The following is a 23,340-nucleotide window of genomic DNA, read 5'->3' on the forward strand; positions in this document are numbered from 1 at the left end:
ACGAGGTTGAGAGCGCCATTGATGGTTGATTCCTAGTACATGAGTCATATAGGTAGGTAGGTAGACGCAGTCGAGGGTGCCCTCTACAAAGACGCCTGCACGCCAGCCACCACCATTGTTTTGCTTCGTCTTCCAAGGTCTCCCTTTTCAGCAGCTGGTTCGTGACTGGAGCTTTTTTTCTTGTCTTCTGTTGCAACTTTACGGTGCCTCTAATGAGCTAGCTAGCTGTTTGCGTCAGATAGATGGTGTTCACGGTGCGGCGGTCCACGATGGTGAGGTCGGCGAGGGATGTGCTGCGGACTCGGCTATGGAACTCCCACCTCGACCTGCTGGTGCCGCGCTTCCACACGCCCAGCGTCTACTTCTACCGCCGCTGCTGCCCTGAGGGCGAGAGCTTCTTCGACGGCGAGTGGATGCGGTGGGCGCTCGCGGAGGCGGTCGTCACCTTCTACCCGATGGCCGGGCCCCTAGCGCGGGACAGGGACGGGAGGGTCGAGATCGACTGCAACGGGGTGTTGGGAACGTAGTAATTTCAAAAAATTTCCTACGCATACGCAAGATCATGGTGATGACATAGCAACGAGAGGGGAGAGTGTTGTCCACGTACCCTCGTAGACCGTAAGCGGAAGCGTTATGACAACGCGGTTGATGTAGTCGTACGTCTTCACGATCCGACCGATCCAAGTACCGAACGTACGGCACCTCCGAGTTCAGCACACGTTCAGCTCGATGACGATCCCTAGGCTCCGATCCAGCAAAGCGTCGGGGATGAGTTCCGTCAGCACGACGGCATGGTGACGATGATGATGTTCTACCGGCGCAGGGCTTCGCCTAAACTCCGCGACGATATGACCGAGGTGGAATATGGTGGAGGGGGGCACCGCACACGGCTAAGAACGATCCGTAGATCAAATTGTGTGTCATGGGGTGCCCCCTGCCCCCGTATATAAAGGATCAAGGGAGGGGGTGGCCGGCCTAGGAGGAGGCGCACCAAGGAGGAGTCCTACTCCCACCGGGAGTAGGATTCCTCACCTTCCAAGTAGTAGGAGTAGGAGTCAAGGAAAGGGGGAACAGAAGAGAAGGAAGGAGGGGGCGCAGCCCCTCCCCCTAGTCCAATTCGGACTAGGCCTTGGGGGGCGCCCAACCTCTCCTCTCTCTTTCCCCTAAAGCCCAATAAGGCCCATATACTTCCCGGCGAATTCCCGTAACTCTCCGGTACTCCGAAAAATACCCGATTCACTCGGAACCTTTCCGAACTCCGAATATAGTCGTCCAATATATCGATCTTTACGTCTCGACCATTTCGAGACTCCTCGTCATGTCCCCGATCTCATCCGGGACTCCGAACTCCTTCGGTAAATCAAAAATCATAAACTCATAATATAACTGTCATCGTAACGTTAAGCGTGCGGACCCTACGAGTTCGAGAACTATGTAAACATGACCTAGAACTATTCTCGGTCAATAACCAATAGCGGAACCTGGATGCCCATATTGGCTCCTACATATTCTACGAAGATCTTTATCGGTCAAACCGCATAACAACATACGTTGTTCCCTTTGTCATCGGTATGTTACTTGCCCGAGATTCATCGTCGGTATCCAATACCTAGTTCAATCTCATTAATGGCAAGTCTCTTTACTCGTTACGTAATGCATCATTCCGTAACTAACTCATTAGTTACATTGCTTGCAAGGCTTATAGTGATGTGCATTACCGAGAGGGTCCAGAGATACCTCTCTGACAATCGGAGTGACAAAACCTAATCTCGAAATACGCCAACTCAACATGTACCTTTGGAGACACCTGTAGTACTCCTTTATAATCACCCAGTTACGTTGTGACGTTTGGTAGCACCCAAAGTGTTCCTCCGGTAAACGGGAGTTGCATAATCTCATAGTTATAGGAACATGTATAAGTCATGAAGAAAGCAATAGCAATATACTAAACGATCAAGTGCTAGGCTAACGGAATGGGTCATGTCAATCACATCATTCTCCTAATGATGTGATCCCATTAATCAAATGACAACACATGTCTAAGGTTAGGAAACATAACCATCTTTGATCAATGAGCTAGTCAAGTAGAGGCATACTACTGACGTTATGTTTGTCTATGTATTCACACATGTATCATGTTTCCGGTTAATACAATTCTAGCATGAATAATAAACATTTATCATGAAATAAGGAAATAAATAATAACTTTATTATTGCCTCTAGGGCATATTTCCTTCAGTCTCCCACTTGCACTAGAGTCAATAATCTAGTTCACATCACCATGTGATTTTAACACCAATATTCATATCTGTATATGATTAACACACATAGTTCACATCGTCATGTGACCAATACCCAAAGGGTTTACTAGAGTCAATAATCTAGTTCACATCGCTATGTGATTAACACCCAAAGTGTACTAAGGAGTGATCATGTTTTGCTCGTGAGAGAGGCTTAGTCAACGGGTCTGTCACATGCAAAGCCGTATGTATTTTGCAAATATTCTATGTCTACAATGTTCTGCACAGAGCTACTCTAGCTAATTGCTCCCACTTTCAATATGTATCCAGATTGAGACTTAGAGTCATCTGGATCGGTGTAAAAGCTTGCACCGATGTAACTTTTTACGATGGGTTCTTTTATCACCTCAATAATCGAGAAATATTTCCTTAATCCTCACTAAGGATATTCTTGTCCAATGTCCAGTGATCTACTACTAGATCACTATTGTACTCCCTTGCCAAATTCAGAGCAAGGTATACAATAGGTCTGGTACATAGCATAGCATACTTTATAGAACTTTTGACTGAGGCATAGGGAATGACTTTCATTCTCTTTCTATTTTCTGCTGTGGTCGGGATTTGAGTCTTACTCAATTTCATACCTTTGCAACACAGGCAAGAACTCTTTCTTTGACTGTTCCATTTTGAACAACTTCAAAATCTTGTCAAGGTATGTACTCATTGAAAATCTTATCAAGCGTCTTGATCTATCTCAATAGATCTTGATGCTCAATATGTAAATAGCTTTGCCGAGGTCTTTCTTTGAAAAAACTCTTTTCAAACACTCCTTTATGCTTTGCAGAATAATTCTACATTATTTCCGATCAACAATATGTCATTCACATATACTTATCAGAAATGTTGTAGTGCTCCCACTCACTTTCTTGTAAATACAGACTTCACCGCAAGTCTGTATAAAACTATATGCTTTGATCAACTTATCAAAGTGTATATTCCAACTCCGAGATGCTTGCACCAGTCCATAGATGGATCGCTGGAGCTTGCACATTTTATTAGCACCTTTAGGATTGACAAAACCTTCTGGTTGCATCATATACAACACTTCTTTAAAAAAACCATTAAGGAATGCAGTTTTGACATCCATTTGCCAGATTTCATAAATTGTGGCAATTGCTAACATGATTCGGACAGACTTAAGCATCGCTACAGTTGAGAAAATCTCATTGTAGTCAACACCTTGAACTTGTCAAAAACCTTTTTGCGACAAGTCGAGCTTTGTTGATAGTAACACTACTATCAACGTCTGTCTTCCTCTTGAAGATCCATTTATTTTTCTATGGTTTGCCGATCATCGGGCAAGTCCACCAAAGTCCACACTTTGTTCTCATACATGGATCCTATCTCAGATTTCATGGCCTCCAGCCATTTTGCGGAATCTGGGCTCATCATCGCTTCCTCATAGTTCGTAGGTTCGTCAGGGTCAAGTAACATGACCTCCAGAACATGATTACCGTACCACTCTGGTGCGGATCTTATTCTGGTAGACCTACGAAGTTCAGTAGAAACTTGATCCGAAGTTTCATAATCAATATCATTAGCTTCCTCACTAATTGGTGTAGGAATCACTAGAACTGATTTCAGTGATGAATTATTTTCCAATTCAGGATAAGGTACAGTTACCTCATCAAGTTCTACTTTCCTCTCACTCACTTCTTTCGAGAGAAACTCCTTCTCTAGAAAGGATCCATTCTTAGCAACGAATGTTTTGCCTTCGGATCTGTGATAGAAGGTGTACCCAACAGTTTTCTTTGGGTATTCTATGAAGACGCATTTCTCCGATTTGGGTTCGAGCTTATCAGGTTGAAAACCTTTTTCATATAAGCATCACAACTCCAAACTTTAAGAAATGACAGCTTAGGTTTACTGCTAAACCATAGTTCATACGGTGTCGTCTCAACGGATTTAGATGGTGCCCTTTTAACGTGAATGCAGCTGTCTCTAATGCATAACCCCAAAACATATTGGTAAATCAGTAAGAGACATCATAGATCGCACCATATCCAATAAAGTGCGGTTACGACGTTCGGACACACCATAACATTGTGGTGTTCCAGGTGGCGTGATCTATGAAACTATTCCACATTGTTTTAACTGAAGACCAAACTCGTAACTCAAATATTCGTCTTCGCGATCAGATCGCAGAAACTTTATTTTCTTGTTACGATCATTCTTCCACTTCACTCTGAAATTCTTTGAACCTTTCAACTATTTCAGACTTATGTTTCATCAAGTAGATATACCCATATCTGCGCAAATCATCTTGTGAAGGTCAGAAAATAACGATACTTGCCACGAGCATCAACACTCACTGGATCGCATACATCGGTATGTATTATTTCCAATAAGTCAGTAGCTTGTTCCATTGTTCTGGAGAACGGAGTTTTAGTCATCTTGCCCAAAAGGCACGGTTCGCAAGCATCAAATGATTTATAACCAAGTGATTCCGAAAATCCATCTTTATGGAGTTTCTTCATGCGCTTTACACCGATATGACCCAAACGGCAGTGCCACAAATAAATTTCACTATCATTATTAACTTCGCATCTTTTGGCATAAATATTATGAATATGTGTATCACTATGATCGAGATCCAACAAACTATGTTCATTGGGTGTATGACCATCGAAGGTCTTATTCATGTAAACAGAATAACAATTTATTCTCTAACTTTAAATGAATAACCATATCGCAAAAAACATGATCAAATCATAATCATGCTCAACGCAAACGCCAAATAACATTTATTTAGGTTTAACACTAATCCCGAAAGTATAGGGAGTATGCGATGATGATCATATCAATCTTGGAACTACTTCCAACACTCATCGTCACTTCACCCTCAACTAGTCTCTGTTTATTCTGTAACTCCTGTTTCGAGTTACTAATATTAGCAACCAAACAAGTATGAAATACTCAGGGGCTACTATAAACACTAGTAAGGCATACATACATCAATAACCTGTATATCAAATATACCCTTGTTCACTTTGCCATCCTTCTTATCCACCAAATATTCAGGGTATTTCCGTTTCCAGTGACCATTTCCTTTGCAGTGTAAGCACTCAGTTTCAGGCTTTGGTCCAGCTTTGGTCTTCTTCACGGGAGTGACAACTTGTTTGCCATTCCACGTGAAGTTTCCCTTTCTTTCCCTTTGCCCTTTTCTTGAAACTAGTGGTCTTGTCAATCATCAACACTTGATGCTCTTTCTTGATTTCTACCTTCGTCGATTTCAACATCACGAAGAGCTCGGGAATCGTTTTCGTCATCCCTTGCATACTATAGTTCGTCATGAAGTTCTAGTAACTTAGTGATGGTGACTAGAGAATTCTGTCAATCACTATCTTATCTGGAAGATTAACTCCCACTTGATTCAAGCGATTGAAGTACCCAGACAATCTGAGCACATGCTCACTAGTTGAGCGATTCTCCTCCATATTTTAGCTATAGAACTTGTTGGAGACTTCATACCTCTCAACTCGGGTATTTGCTTGAAATATTAAATTCAACTCCTGGATCATCTCATATGGTCCATGACGTTCAAAACGTCTTTAAAGTCCCGATTCTAAGCCGTTAAGCATGGTGCACTAAACTATCAAGTAGTCATCATATTGAGCTAGCCAAACGTTCATAACGTCTGCATCTGCTCCTGCAATAGGTCTGTCACGTAGCAGTGCATTAAGGACATAATTCTTCTGTGCAGCAATGAGGATAAACCTCAGATCACGGATCCAATCCGCATCATTGCTACTAACATCTTTCAACACAATTTTCTCTAGGAACATATCAAAATAAACAGATGAAAGCAACAACGCAAGCTATTGATCTACAACATAATTTGCAAAATACTATCAGGTACTAAGTTCATGATAAATTTAAGTTCAATTAATCATATTACTTAAGAACTCCCACTTAGATAGACATCCCTCTAATCCTCTAAGTGATTACGTGATCCATATCAACTACACCATGTCCGATCGTCACGTGAGATGGAGTAGTTTCAATGGTGAACATCACTATGTTGATCATATCTACTATATGATTCACGTTCGACCTTTCGATCTCTGTGTTCCGAGGCCATATCTGTATATGCTAGGCTCGTCAAGTTTAACCTGAGTATTCGGCGTGTGCAACTGTTTTGCACCCGTTGTATTTGAACGTAGAGCCTATCACACCCGATCAGCACGTGGTGTCTCAGCACGAAGAACTTTCGCAACGGTGCATACTCAGGGAGAACACTTCTTGATAATTAGTGAGAGATCATCTTAAAATGCTACCGTCAATCAAAGCAAGATAAGATGCATAAAGGATAAACATCACATGCAATCAATATAAGTGATATGATATGGACATCATCATCTTGTGCTTGTGATCTCCATCTCCGAAGCATCATCGTGATCACCATCGTCACCGGCATGACACCTTGAACTCCATCGTAGCATCGTTGTCGTTACGCCATCTATTGCTTCTACGACTATCGCTACCACTTAGTGATAAAGTAAAGCAATTACATGGCGTTTGCATTTCATACAATAAAGCGACAACCATATGGCTCCTGCCAGTTGCCGATAACTTCGGTTACAAAACATGATCATCTCATACAATAAAATATAGCATCACGTCTTGACCATATCACATCACAACATGCCCTGCAAAAACAAGTTAGACGTCCTCTACTTTGTTGTTGCAAATTTTACGTGGCTGCTACGGGCTTAGCAAGAACCGTTCTTACCTACGCATCAAAACCACAATGATAGTTCGTCAAGTTACTGCTGTTTTAACCTTCGCAAGGACCGGGCATAGCCACACTCGATTCAGCTAAAGTGAGAGAGACAGACACCCACCAGCCACCTTTAAGCACGAGTGCTCGTAACGGTGAAACCAGTCTCGCGTAAGCGTACGCGTAATGTCGGTCCGGGCCGCTTCATCTCACAATACCGCCGAACCAAAGTATGACATGTTGGTAAGCAGTATGACTTGTATCGCCCACAACTCACTTGTGTTCTACTCGTGCATATGACATCTACGCATAAAACCAGGCTCGGATGCCACTGTTGGGGAACGTAGTAATTTCAAAAAAATTCCTACGCACACGCAAGATCATGGTGATGACATAGCAACGAGAGGGGAGAGTGTTGTCCACGTACCCTCGTAGACTGTAAGCGGAAGCGTTATGACAACGCGGTTGATGTAGTCGTACGTCTTCACGATCCGACCGATCCAAGTACCGAATGTACGGCACCTCCGAGTTCAGCACACGTTCAGCTCGATGACGATCCCCAGGCTCCGATCCAGCAAAGCGTCGGGGATGAGTTCCGTCAGCACGACGGCGTGGTGACGATGATGACGTTCTACCGGCGCAGGGATTCGCCTAAACTCCGCGACGATATGACCGAGGTGGAATATGGTGGAGGGGGGCACCGCACACGGCTAAGGAACGATCCGTAGATCAACTTGTGTGTAATGGGGTGCCCCCTGCCCCCATATATAAAGGAGCAAGGGAGGGGGTGGCAGGCCTAGGAGGAGGCGCACCAAGGAGGAGTCCTACTCCCACCGGGAGTAGGATTCCTCCCCTTCTAAGTAGTAGGAGTAGGAGTCAAGGAAAGTGGGAAGAGAAGAGAAGGAAGGAGGGGGCGCAGCCCCTCCCCCTAGTCCAATTCTGACTAGGCCTTGGGGGGCGCCCAACATCTCCTCTCTCTTTCCCCTAAAGCCCAATAAGGCCCATATCCTCCCCGGTGAATTCCCGTAACTCTCCGGTACTCCGAAAAATACCCGAATCACTCGGAACGTTTCCGAACTCCGAATATAGTCGTCCAATATATCGATCTTTACGTCTCGACCATTTCGAGACTCCTCGTCATGGGCCCGATCTCATCCGGGACTCCGAACCTCTTTGGTACATCAAAACTCATAAACTCATAATATAACTGTCATCGTAATGTTAAGCGTGCGGACCCTACGGGTTCGAGAACTATGTAAACATGACCTAGAACTATTCTCGGTCAATAACCAATAGCGGAACCTGGATGCCCATATTGGCTCCTACATATTCTACGAAGATCTTTATCGGTGAAACCGCATAACAACATACGTTGTTCCCTTTGTCATTGGTATGTTACTTGCCCGAGATTCGATCGTCGGTATCCAATACCTAGTTCAATCTCGTTACTGGCAAGTCTCTTTAATCGTTACGTAATGCATCATTCCGTAACTAACTCATTAGTTACATTGCTTGCAAGGCTTATAGTGATGTGCATTACCGAGAGGGCCCAGAGATACCTCTCCGACAATCGGAGTGACAAAACCTAATCTCGAAATACGCCAATTCAACATGTACCTTTGGAGACATCTGTAGTACTCCTTTATAATCACCCAGTTACGTTGTGACGTTTGGTAGCACCCAAAGTGTTTCTCCGGTAAACGGGAGTTGCATAATCTCATAGTTACAGGAACATGTATAAGTCATGAAGAAAGCAATAGCAATATACTAAACGATCAAGTGCTAGGCTAACGGAATGGGTCATGTCAATCACATCATTCTCCTAATGATGTGATCCCATTAATCAAATGACAACACATGTCTATGGTTAGGAAACATAACCATCTTTGATAAATGAGCTAGTCAAGTGGAGGCATACTAGTGACGTTATATTTGTCTATGTATTCACACATGTATCATGTTTCCGGTTAATACAATTCTAGCATGAATAATAAATATTTATCATGAAATAAGGAAATAAATAATAACTTTATTATTGCCTCTAGGGCATATTTCCTTCTCGGGGAGGGCATGTTGTTTGTCGAGGCCGACGCGCCCGACACTTCGCGCCCACAATGGAGCTCAAGCGCCTCATCCCCGCCGTCGACTACACGGACAAAATATCCTTCCCGCTCGTCGTGCTCCAGGTGAGCTCATTCTCTAATGGCAGTTACAGTTACTACAGTGACCTCCAGGAGGTCCTCAGTCAGGGTGGACACGGTCCGGGCCGGTCCGGTCCCGGTCCGAGCCATCATTTGGAGCGGCCTCCAGCGGTCTGGACCGGACCGGACCGAGCAGGCCTGCGGTCCTCTTTTCAGGGACCGGACCGGCGAGGCAAAAGCCCGGGCTGGACCGGCGGACCGGCAAACCACTCACCGGCGGCGAGAGGGTGACCATGGCATCGGGGAGTGAAGCCTCTAGGCCCTAATTAGAAGGGGGAACAGAGCGAGAAGGTGCAGTGACTCACGTAGAACACGATGGTGTGGTCGGGGACGCCGGAGAAGCAACGACAGCGACATACTCGATGATGAATGACGGCGGCAGGAGTTCGGTAAAGAGGAAGCTGGCGATGGCTTCGGAATGAATCAGGCCGATTCATTCTGTGGGGACGTAGATCTCATGGTCGCGGAGCTCCTGGACATTGTGGTTGGTCGTGGGGAGGCCGGTCTCCATGTCCGCGAGAGGTTGTGCACTGGACGGCGGCGGCGGCGGCACAGGTGTGTGCGTGTGTGCAATTTTTTGAGCGAAACGTGCCCTACAGAAGCGAGGCCATGGGAGGGATGGAGACGAAAGCTCAGGTTAGTGGCTGGTGGAGTGGTGGTTCGGCGGGCGGCGCTCGCCGCTGGGATGGGAGAGGAACACGGCGGTGTCGCCGTTGTGATTCTCGGTCCCCTCGGTCGGCTTGGTTAAAGCCCGGCTAAATCCTATTCGGCGCCCTCTGCGCCCACTACAGTACAAATCGCAATCGGGCGCATACCCCCTCCTCCGCTGGGCTGGCCCATATAGCTTTTTTTTCTCTGTGTTTATCAGACTGCAAAAAATGTCCGCTAGTGCTAGGAATCGAACCGGGGACGTCGCGCTTAATTGTAAGCAGCAATAACCGCCGCGCCATCCCCACTGAACGTGCTAACTCTAATAATTTTATTCGTTTTCTTCTTCCATTTTCGTTTCCTATTTCCTTTTTTATTTTTTTTTCCTTTTCTTCTTCCTAGGCTCGATGAACCTTTTTTAAGTTCGTGAACTTATTCTTCAAAATCTGTGAACTTTTATCAAATTCGATGAACTTTTTTTCAAATTCGATGAACTTCTTTCAATTCGGTGAACTTTTTTCAAATTTGATGAACTTTTTTCCAATTTTGATGAACTTTTTTTCAAATCCGATGAACTTTTTTCAAGATTGATGAACTTTTTGAAAGTCGATGAACTATTTTTCAAATTCATGAACTTTTTTGAAAAGTGATGAACTTTTTATTCAAAATCGATGAACTTATTCCAAATTTCGTGAAATTTTTCCCAAAATTTGGTGAACCAATTCCAAAATTGATGAACCTTTTCAAATCAAGGAATTTTGTTTTAAATTTGATTTGTTTTTTTGAAGAGTTAACACGGTCAACTGTGAAGTGGTCAAAAGTTTAATGGTCAACTGAATTGAACGATCAATGCATCAATTGAATCGAACGAGCGAGTTTTCTGTTTCTGGTGCGATCGAAGGAATCTATCGATCTAGCTAAATGGGCCGGCCCAACTGAGCTGGGACGTGAGCGCCACCTGGGAAACGGTGCGCATAAGGCGCCAACGAGAAGCACTCTAAAGCCCAGACCAAACCGAAGCTTTGTCGGGCCTGATTCTTGAGCTCGGACCACTGATTTTTTGAGCGGGCTAGGCCCGAGCTGGCCAGGACCGAGCGGGCCACGAGCGTCCACCCTAAGCCCTCGGACCTTTATTGGGGGCTTAGAAGCCACAAAACACGACTACTATATGCTCTTGGAGGTTATTTGCCTTTATTTACTAATACCATGAGTTGGTATGTACTCCCTCCATCCCATAATATAACGTGGTTTTGCAAGCGGGGCAGAGGGAGTAGTCACCATCGTCATTGGACAGTCTTCATTATTATGCCAGTCTTCATTATTGGCAGTTGGGAGCTTAGAGGCCACACAACACAACCACCTTGGAGGTTGCTTCATTAGCTAATAGTATGTCCGACTTAGTACTTAGTACATACTACTTCCTCTGTAAACTAGTAATCTAAACGCTTTTATATTAGTTTACGGAGGGATTACTATTTTTCGGGTTGGTTGTGTTTTCTGGCACATACAATTTACTGATTACCTCATTCGTATATACAACCTCCATGTAAAAACATACTTTTGTCTCAAGTCAAACTTCGTAAACTTTGACAAAGTTTACAAAATATCTATCTCTACAATACCGATGAAATATATTTCCATATCTTACGTATTATGTATTGTAGATATTCATATTTTTTTTCTATAAAACTTAGAATATAACTAAGTTTGCATTAGATATTGAAATAGAGGGAGTATAAAATTGGATATTGGAGAAAGACATCCTAACTTTAAATATGTGATTCACCAATGTTTGTTTGACTCTTTTGATATAAATTTGATAATTTCTATGGGTGTGGCCGGATGGTAGTAATACAATAGCTATTTTTTATCTAAAAAAATAGTGTTCTCTTTTGTCTGGAGTTCCTCCAATGCCATTTCGCTATCAAATTTGCAGCCACCTAAAACATTTATATGCAAAGCCACAAAATTTCAGAATTTTGATTATTTTTTACCTTTCATCCCGGGTGCAATGCTCCCAAGTTTACAAAAACCTGTCTCCGGCGGACAATTGTACGGTCGTAAAATTTCATTTATCATTTTCTGTGCATACTGCATCCATGTTTTTTCTTATATGTTTCAACAAACCGATGCGGCTAATTGTGCTTTGATCATTGAATTTTACTGTACACCTGCAGGTGACCTACTTCAAGTGTGGAGGTGTCTCCCTCGGCGTTGGCACACAACACCATGTTGTTGATGGCATGTCCGGCTTGCATTTCATCAACTCATGGTCTGACCTTTGCCATGGAGCTAAGATTGCTGTCATGCCCTTCATCGACCGCACCCTCGTCCGCGCTCGAGACCCTCCGACACCATGTTACCCACATGTTGAGTACCATCCATCCCCATCCATGTTGTCATCATCCAAGCCCCAGGATCTCTCTGCTAGGCGAATATCACCTGCCACCACTGTCGACATCTTCAAGCTCACCAGCTCCGACATTGGCCGCTTGCGCTCGCAGCTTCCCAAAGGCGGCGATATTCCACGGTTGAGCACGTACACGTTGCTATCTGCGCATGTCTGGCGTTGTGTCTCTCTTGCACGCGGCTTGCCATCTGAACAGCCCACCAAGCTGTATTGTGCCATTGATGGGAGGAAACGGCTGAAGCCCCAAGTACCAGACGGTTTCTTAGGCAATGTGCTATTCACTGCCACACCAATCGTGGAGGCAGGCAAGGTAATCAGTGGGGTGGCAGGTACAGCAAAGATAATCCAAATGGAGCTAGACAGGATGGATGATGACTATTGCCGCTCAGCATTGGACTACCTAGAGCTCCAACCTGATTTGTCCGCATTGGTCCGAGGAGCGCAAACCTACCATTGTCCTAACCTTGGGATCACCAGCTGGGTGAACCTGCCGGTCCACAACGCAGATTTCGGATGGGGTCGACCGGTGTTCATGGGTCCTGGTGGCGTTGCATTTGAGGGGCTAGCTTACATCCTCCCAAGCGCAGACAATGATGGTAGCTTGTCCATCACCATCTCATTACAGGCCGACCACATGAAGAAGTTCCGAAATTTGATCTACTTGGAACTGTAAGCAAATTGGCATTACTTACCCCTGCCAAAAGTTGCATGACAAGAAATTTGATTTTGGATCTGTAATCTATATATTTGAGCTTTCCATTTGCTAGGCCAAATATGTTGCTCCCGATCTGTGGCTGTGCACAATAAAACACCTTTTTTTGCGGTAAAGCCCTCTGGCTTCATTTTTTCATTCTCAGAAATGGTTAAATCGTTTACGAGCATTTGCTTAAGGAAGCTAGGTGGTTCATCGACCTATGTACAATATTCAGACAGAACGGAAACTGTTCTAGCTACCTCATGAGCTCCCATGTTGGCTTCCCTTGGACATAACTCATACGATACTTAATCGAACGTGCTTCCCTTTTGCAAGGGCAAATCTGTTGATCCCGATCTGTGGTTGTGCACAATAAAACACCCATGTTATTGGCAAGATAATATACACCCTATTGGCGCCTCGTTTTGAGCAGATGCCCAACAAGTACGCACCCTTTGTCCAATATTTGCATGCTTTAGCTACAATACGAATATTCCAGTAGTAGCCAAGAATTATAGTCAAATAAGTAACAGTAAAAATATGTTACCCAATGTTAAGGGAAAATTTACTAAAACAAAAAATTAAATTTGTCCTATGAAATGTGAGAATTTCTTCCATGAGAAATCCACTGTGGATTGTGACTTTATAGAAGCTAAATACATTAAATAAGTTGGTTTCCTAGATTGGTAATTCAATGTCCATGCGGAGATTTAAGTAATCTTGATTGGTGGACTCGATAGTTTATTGTTTCCATCTTATAGTCGTGCGCTATTCCATTTAGGCTTCTAGATATGTGAAAGATGGCAGGGGAAGAGCCCTGGATTTGCATTCAAACCTGCTAGGTGCTGCCAGATATCCCAACGAGAGGAAGGATGATGAATGTCTTTAAGCGCAGCAAGCCTTGCTAATGCACCAAGATGTAAAGCTGCCGTCTCCGCTACTAGTGGAGATGAAACAAGGTCCGTGGAGGCTTGAATCATCATCTTTGCACTGGCTTGATCTTTATTTATCTGAACAAAGATGCCGATTCCTGTAGCTGGAGAGGGGGATCTTGATGGGATTCTACAATTTTTCCGTGAGGCGTCAGAGAAAATCTTGTTCCCTACTATGGAAAGATCAGAAGATATTGTATGTCCATTAGAAGGCGCATGGGGTCTTGTCTCGCTAGGATGTGAATTCCCTACAGAAGAGACAGAAAAAGAGTGCTCATCCTGTATATCATTGGCTGCAGTGATTGCAAGTTCCATCTGATGAACCTGGTGAGACAGAGACTTCTTTCTCTGAAAAAGAGTGTCATTCATGATTTTCCAAAGACTCCACAGAAAAGTAAGAATATTAGGCAAAGAAGCATAAGGATGGCCCATGGAGAGAATGTGTAGGACAATATCATGATTTTGGAAATATGCCCTAGAGGCAATAATATTGTATTATTATATTTCCATGCTCATAATTCAGAGTTTATATTTCATGCTATAACTGCTACGATCCTGGAATATGTGATTCAGTGAAAAACTCATATGCACGTGTGGAATGGTAAACGGTAAAGAATAGGTTCCTAGTCTTTCCTCTGACTGGCTAAGTGTTGTTGGTGATCATGTTTTCCGGATCTTAGGATATCGTTAAGTGTAACGATAGTCCTATGAGAGTAAGACGTTAGAAGAACGATAATATTGAATCGACCCAAACTTGTTTGTTATACTTTGAGATAATATCGTCTGAAATAAATTCTTATAACATGGAGTGTTAACATGTGTTTCTAGTTCCTCAGACCATGAGAATATCACAGTCACTTCCTACCATACGGTGCACTTTGGGGTTGCTCAAACGTCATCTATAACTAGATGATCATAACGACAACTTACAGGTTCATCGAAAAGTTTGACAAGGGACTATATAGCTCGAGAGTGGGATTTACTCCTCTGACGATGGAGAGATATTCTTAGAACCCTCTCGGTGTGACGGCATCCATCAACATCTTGCCAAACATAGGTGACTACATCACGGGAATATGTCGGAACACTTCAACGAGAATGAAGAACAAAACAGGTAACGAGGGCAACGGTATAGTGAGCATGGTGATGACTCAGGAGGATACCGATGCACCCCGGGTTTTATATAGTATTGAGAAGATAAGGGAACATCACATAATAACCAAAGGTTCACTCGAATGTCATTCGCGTAATCATAGGGATTGATATGGACGTCCACAGTTTCGCTATCGATCATTGAACGAAGGGGTTTCGTTCATGTCTATGATATACCGAATCTACGGGGTCATAAGATTAAGGTAATCATGATCTGCTGAGTGTTAGTAGGATGAGAGTATCGGGGATTTATTTGTGGAATTGTTTCATTAATATTCGGAATAGTTCCGAAAAGAACCGGAAGGGTTTCGGGGTCACCGGAAGGGTTTCGGAGTTTATCGGGCAATACCGGGTATTACCGATAAATAGTATATAATCAAAAAATGTTTTCAGAGGTGTTAAACTGTATATAATATTCTCTAGTAATTGTTAGATGGCTTTTATTTTAATTTAATATCAACGGGCTTTAAAAGGCCAATAGATGGAAGACAACTTGGGCCACAAGGGCCAAAGTGGAGTTAGTGCCCCTCTTCCTTCCCTGTGGGAGGTGGGGGTGGGGGAATTGGAGTAGAGGAGGAGTCGAACTCCTCCTCCCTAGGCCGGCGCCCCAAGGAGGGATTTTTCCTCCTTGGTGGCTGCCCCCTCTCCCCTCTCTAACCTATATATATATATATATATATATTGGAGGTGTTGGCCCTTTTCTATACACATGTTTTGGAGCCTCCTCTAGTTCCTCTAGTTCTAGTTCTAGTTGATCCTAGTTGATAAATTAGAGCTTGACCTAGATCACAATCCTCATAATTAGAAGCCCGGTGTGGTTCTAATCTCCTCCCTCTAATTCTCCGGCGACGATTAGCTCTAGACTAGCCGTAGCGCCGCCGGATCGTGAAGACCGTACACTTGCAACTCAATAGAGAGGCCCTTCTTTCGCTCTTACGTTTGTAGTGCTTTTCAAATTCAGGGTCATTTAGGTAAAAAAAATCAGTAAATGCATGAAAAATACCAAATAAAGTTAGAAAGGGTTGAAAACAGATGTTGTGGCTTTGAATAGTGCATGTTGAACGCACAAAAAGTCTGGAATTGAAATAGGTTTAAAAAATGAAATCCCTTTGTAACCGATGAGTTTTCGTCCGAAACGTGATACTTCGAAGGAGATTGTCCATTTTGTACACGAAGTGCATCCAGTTTTTGCCGTAACCCACTACTAGGGAAAAGGCTAGCAGCAGCGCGGGTTTTCAGGCTAGCAGTAGCGCGGGTGGCCGCGCTACTAATAAGGCGCTACAGCTAACTCATAGTAGTAGCACGGCCCCAACCCGCGCTACTACTGTTGACGATATCAGCAGCGCTTTTAGTGAACGTACTACTATTAACTAGCTGTAGCGGTTTCGTCATCCCTCGCTACTGCTATATCTTTCATCATTTTCCCACTGCCCCATTCCCTTTCAGTTCTCCTTTCACTTTCAGTTCTCCTTTCAGATACTAGATACTAGGTACTGCTAGTAGATATCAAATTCATAAACCATTACTAGGTACGGTAGTACTCCCTTCGTTCCAAATTACTCGTCGTGGTTTAGTTCAAACCACGACGAGTAATTTGGAACGAAGGGAGTGCTAGATAACAATTTCATGCATAGCCAACATGCATCCTCAAGCAGTACAAGGTCATATCAACGGCCATCATCATATGTAGTTCTAGATGATATCAACGACGATCATCATATTTAGTTCTAGATGATATAGCCACACACACATATGTAGTTCTAGATGATATAGCCACACACACATATGTAGTTCTAGATGATATCAAAGACAATCATCATCCTCAAGCTTGGGCGGTTGGTGTTCCTGATAGTAATTAGGATGGCCTGTCCAACATGAAGATTTTTGCCATCGAGGAATTGCTTCCACCCAACCGAGTTTAAGTGTGTGCGACCGTCCGTGTCCACGCGGTAAGTACAGGTTGTGACGGCGCCCCTTGCAGTAAGGCATAGTCCAGCTGAGCCTTCTTCATCAGGCTCGATACCATAACTCACAAATATGCTCTTTGCCAATTTCTGAATAAGAAAAACATATCAATTAATAAGCATGTGATCGAACTCTACACTAAAACATATATATCATTGACTAGATTCCACACAACATACCATATCATTGGACTGTACACTAAGTAATTCACACTATTAATTTGCATTTGTAAGTATAACATACCATTTCATGTCGATCAACCATGGTATTTGTCAAGCGGGTCACGAATGGCACCCCGACAAAGTCAGCACGTAGTTATTACATTTCATCTCTGTGTAAAATAAGCAAAATGACACAATGCAGTAATGCCAACACTAAAAATAAAATAGTTATTACATTTCATCTAATTTCTTATCGCCGCATGACGAAAACTCGGCTGGAAGTAGATGCAGAACAGCTTGCCAGTTGCAAGGCTGCTCGCGCATCTTGACTTGCACAGTTGACATAGTGGTGGTGGTGGTGGCGCCATTCTTCCTAAAGCAATATGAGCAAATGATTACTAAATTAACTAAATCAAAATGTTCCTAAGTCAACTAAATCAACTATCCTACTAAATCAACTAAATCAAAATGTTCTAAGTCAACTAAATCAACTAGCCTACTAAGTCAACTAAATCAAAATGTTCTAAGTCAACTAAATCAACTAGCCTACTAAATCAACTAAATCAAAATGTTCTAAGTCAACTAAATTAACTAAATGAATTAGCCTACTAAATCAACTAAATCAAAATGTTCTAAGTCAACTAAATCAACTAGCCTACTAAATCAACTAAATCAAAATGTTCTAAGTCAACTAAATTAACTAAATGAATTAGCCTACTAAATCAACTAAATCAAAATGTTCTAAATCAACTAAATCAACTAGCCTACTAAATCAACTAAATCAAAATGTTCTAAGTCAACTAAATCAACTAGCCTACAAAGTCAACTAAATCAAAATGTTCTAAGCCAATTAAATCAACTAGCCTACTAAATCAACTAAATCAAAATGTTCTAAGTCAACTAAATTAGCTAAATGAACTAGCCTACTAAGTCAACTAAATTATATCAACTAAATCAAAATGTTGCATATGAGAAGGAGGGAGAAGGAGGGCGACTCGAGGAGGGAGAAGAGAGTAGGATGGAGGAGGAAGGCGGAGCGAGGAGGGGCCGGCCGGCGCGGCCAGTTGAGGGAGGATGGAGGAGGAAGGCGGCCGGAGCGAGGAGGGGCCGGCCGGCGCGGCCAGTTGAGGGAGGACGGAGGAGGAAGGCGGATGAGTGGATCCGAAGGGAGGAGATGAGGGAGATGGATGGCTTAGCAGTAGCGCTCTTCAGGAGAACACGCTACTGCTAAGCTATCTAGCAGCAGCGCTTTTCACAGTAAAGCGCTACTGCTATGTGTCAGCATGCAAAAATAGACTTTGTTCAATATATCGAAAACACATTGATCATCAATGATCTTTTTGTGTATAATCTGATTTGACAATATGAGTCCTCACCGGTTTAGGAACAGGTGAAGACTCATATTGCAGCCACAAATTCTACACATAGAGTTCAATGAAGATCAAGTGCTTGTCAAAGTGTGAGAAGTAACATATTTAAGGTGGTAGAAACTCTCTTCACGGAGCGAGGTGGGACTAAATTTTTGTAGGAAACTTAGCAGTAGCGCTTATCCGAGAAATGCGTTGCTACTATGCCACGTAGCAGTAGCGCGCATCACGCTAACGCATTGCTGCTATAACTAGCCTCGCGGCGGCCTCGTAGGAATTATAGCAGCAGCGCGTCTTTCGGTTGACGCACTACTGCTATATTTGCCTCAGCAGCGAGTTTCGTCCGTACGCGCTACTGCTAATTAGCAGCAGCGAGTTATTTTGGAGCGCGCTACTGATAAGATTCTGTGTATAGGCTTTTCCCTAGTAGTGACCCACTTCACTTTTTAGCACATGCTATGTGGTGAAATGATGATACCATGTCAACTTTTAACCTTTTCAGTTCATTTGTATTGCTTTTCAAAAGAATGAACTAAAAAGTTTTTATAAAACTCTAATAGCAAAAAGAATGAACTAAAAAGCTTCTATAAAATTATAATAGCAAAAAGAATGAACAAAAAAGAACCAATTAAAATATTTTGTTATGTTCAACTAAAACAAAACTATTATATTCTTTAGTAGCAAAAAGAATCAACTACAAAGCTTTTATAAACCTCTAGTTTTATCAAAATAATATTAACTTAAGATTATATACAATTTATGCAACTACAATTATCAAAGTATTTTAAAAAAACTTTAACAGCAAACTAAAATTACATAAAAAATATTATCAAAATTATATAACTTACAATTATATAAAATTTATGCAACTAAAATTATCAAAGTATTCTTGTTAAAAACTTTAATAGCAAAAAGAATTTTCATAAATAATTTTATGTTAAAAACTTTAATAGCAAACAAAAATCACATAAAAAAATGCCGCATTCTGGGCCACCACGGCCTGCATACAACTAGAAACCCATGTGTACATGGGCCGGGATGCAGGCTCGCGGCCCCAACAGGACCAACATGGCAGTGACAAAGGTTTGGCAAGTCCTACCTGCAGTAGGGAGTAGTTGGAAAGCTCTGCCGCAGCGCGCCTTATAAACCGGTGCTGGCCTCTCTCAGCTAGCGAGGTGGAACTAAACTCTCACCACACTGCTGTGCCAGGCTATTGGTCCCGGTTGGTTGCCCGAACCGGGACTAAAAGAGGGCATTGGTCCCGGTTGGTGCCACAAAGCGGGACCAAAGACACACTTTGGTCCCGGTTCAAGTCACCAACTGGGACTAAAGGTTTTTGCTCCCGCCATTGGGCTGCTGAAACTGACTAGGACCGCCCCGAGCCCCCGAGGGCCCCCGGATGTCCTTTTTTCTTCTCTATTGGGCGGTGATGGCTATCTCGCGCTCGCGCGCTGGAACGGCCAATTTCAGACAGCGTAAGTTTTGGCAACCCGGGCCCCCACCCGTTGGGGGGGGGGGGGGGGGGTTGAAAAGATTGAGATCGGGCGTTGGAACGCTGGGCCGCGCGTAGGAGTAAACTCCCTATTTGGGCCTGGCCTGAAGCGCACATCATGGTCGACAGTTTTTGATCCCACGATCTCCACTCAGGCCTAACGAGTATCTTAAATCACACCGTGATCTACGCCTATGACAGCGGGGATTGATTGCAGGATCTCCCTAATTTTCCATCTGCTGCTGCTGCGTTGTCGGGGTTGTGCCAGATGCGTGCTGGTTGCAGTCAGGTATTGTGTTGATGCTGCGGCGACTCCAACGCTCCCTCCGGCGGGCCGGAACAATACACCGCGCTCTAGGTTTCCGACTATTAGTCCCGCTCCTCAACTTCCATGGCCAGAAGGTGGTTCCTGGTTGCGCATGGCTGGGGTCTGATGATAGCTTGGACCTCAGATGGACATGGTCAAAGCAGAAAACGTTGGTCGCCTTGTGCATCGCCTTCGATCCTCCGAGTCTGACAAATTAGTTCGTGGATCAGTGGATGGCTTGAGAGTTCAGTATGGTCATAGGGGGACAAGTACTAAATGTACTGCATCAGGTATATAAAACTCTTAAGCAATTTTTCATAGTATATTTTGCTTTCCCCCTCTTGGTCGAATTAAATTGCCACATGAAAGATAGTGGCTGTGTGTTCATGCAATGTGAAATTGCTTTGAATTTATTTTTGAAAAGTCATCAACGAGATGTGAGGACATTGGCCCAGCACTCTATCAAATTAAATCTTAGTGTAGATGGTTAATTTTATCAGATTAATTAGGACCATAATAAAGTATGAAAAAAGGATAATGTTGTAAACGAGTGCAGATGGATTTATAGATCAATGAAGGATAGTGTCCAAGCAATTTTCTTATAGAAAATATCAGTGATTCCTACTAATACATATTATTTTCAATATAATATAATGTTGAACAAGCAAGAAAAAAAATAAAATTTGCATAGAGTTTATTCCAAGAGAAGTTTTTCAAAATAAAAAAACTATTATGACGTTCATATTTAGAGGCCCCAGGTTGTCATTTCGCGGAGGAAGGGAGGGCCGAGGACCCCTAGGAGCCGCCGCCGACCCAGCGGCCATAGCCTCCCATGCATGTACCGCCGCCGCTTCCTCACGCGCCTGGTCGTTGCGCTGTAGGCAGGCCCCGCGGCCCAGGACTCGCGCTCCGCCGTGACCTGCTCGCGACCAGACAGCTCCACCTCCAGCGCGGCCTCTTATTCCAGATCCCGGGAGCGGCCCGCCTCCGACGAGCCCTCGCGGCCACGCTTGCTCCCTGAGAGGGCCTCAGAAGAGGAGGCACGAGATTTGTCCATCGCAAGGACCTCGGCGAAGGAGGCCAAGAGTGGGGGAGGAGGTTTGGATCCGAGAAGGCGACAGATACGGGAGGGGTACCGACGCACGTCAAGACAAGAGGTAGGAAACCCTAAATTGAGGTCATGACACCCCTTTCGAATCCATAAATACCCAGACATACGAGGGCCACCGAGCCGCCCCTCTTTGGACACGCAGGCCAACGGACACGTCAGATAAAACCGGAGCCACCAGGACTAGGGGCCCAGCCGGCCCAACAACTTGGTCACGGCCCACCACCAAATCGCGCACCAACGGAAAGCCCCGCCCTAGCCTTTCCCCCATAGGCCGCGGCGCCGCTGACGCGAACCACCTGCGCCGCGCGACGGAGAGGCCTCCCCCCGCTCCCCTGGCCGTTGCCCCAACGGCGGTCTAGGGGAGGGAAGGGACAGCGAGCCCACCGCGCGACGAGCAGGCCACCAAAACAAGAGCCACACAGCAAAGCGGGGGCGACAGGGGGGCCATGGACCGCATACGCTTACCAGATCTACGGCCCTGACGACGAGCCACACACAAGACATCTTCCGCCATCACCAGGGAGGGCACACGACTGTACCCGCCCGTGGCAAACTTAGGGCATGTACAATGGTTGATAAGATAGTCTTATCTTAAGTCTTGCATGTGATTTAGATATGACAAAAAAAAATTGTCTACAATGGGTCATCTCTTAGCCTTATCTTCAATAATTAGCAATTCCTAAAAATGTGGTGAGAAATATTGTGCTAAGAGATCACCTCTTGTCTTCTCTTAAATAAGAGAAGACAAGCCTTATCTTACAATTTCTCTTTCCTCCACCTCATCATTTATCATACGTGGCACTCTTAAGATAGAACCATTGTACATGCCCTTACGGGCCTTGGGCGCAGAGACACGGCGGGGAGAGGGGGGAAGCAACGGGAAGGCGGGCGTCAGCCTCGGAGTCGGAGTTGCAATCGCCCAGGGTCTAGAACCTGTTGGCCCGAGGCGCACCACCGTCGGCGAGGGAGAGGGAGTTGCCCAACTCCCGGGACGGGGAGGGAGGGAAGGGGGCAGAGCAGATCGGGGAGGAGGGCGGGGCCGCGTTGCCCGCTGGGGAGGGTGCCAGGGCTGGGGCGGAGGGAGGAAGGGAGGCATGAGAGGGAAGGAGAAGCGGAGCCATCGCCTTCTGTCGAGGTGACTACTTGTGCATCCAAACTCCTTAAACCAAGTTCAGGCTCTGCTGCTTTTCCTTTCTTATTTGACATGTTGGATATTTTCTATTGAAACGTCACATGTTTTTGACATCCAAAATTCCCCATATCACATGACCGGGCACACATGTTTATCCTAGTTAATGCCAAACCTGTTGATGAGGGTTATGCTGGAGTTGGGCGGCATGGGGTCACCTCAAGCCTGTCTGTTGCCATGTAGGTGACGAGAACCTTCGTGCCACCAGGCACCAGGGCCAACCAGCCAGGGAAACTGCAGCAGGCACACGCAGGGATCTGTTTTGACATATCATAGATCATCCCCTGCAAGAAAAAGACATTATCATAGACTGTCGTCGGAATTGTAGTCAGCCGCCTGATTCTCAAGCCATGCAGGGCCCGGACCTCTTTTACATGTTTACTTCACGTACGATGGAAGTGCCTGATAGGTGAAAGCAAAACATAGCAGAAAACGGGATGTAGACGTCCAAATGATATTTGCATGACGTGACCAAAATGGTATGATCTAGCTGTAAAATCCTAGTATAAGTGGAGAAGCTAGCTAGCTAGATATCAATAGCTGTGTAACATACTGTCAAACCATTCCCTTTATTCTTAGTCATTTATGGGACGTTACAGTGAAACAAAGATCCTACAACGAATATATGGAGCATAATTTGTGGCAAAGAAAAATTGAGCAAGAGAAGGCTCCAGTTGATCTGTACAACATC

The 23,340-nt window shown here is 44.4% G+C and overlaps 1 pseudogene; it reads left to right on the forward strand.

The window, feature by feature from the left end:
• The first annotated feature begins 242 nt into the window (after window positions 1–242).
• On the forward strand, window positions 243–12,952 carry LOC119320002 (annotated as a pseudogene).
• The last annotated feature ends 10,388 nt before the right edge of the window (window positions 12,953–23,340 follow it).

This window comes from Triticum dicoccoides, chromosome 6B (assembly GCF_002162155.2).
Source record: "Triticum dicoccoides isolate Atlit2015 ecotype Zavitan chromosome 6B, WEW_v2.0, whole genome shotgun sequence".
NCBI classification, from domain to species: Eukaryota; Viridiplantae; Streptophyta; class Magnoliopsida; order Poales; family Poaceae; genus Triticum; species Triticum dicoccoides.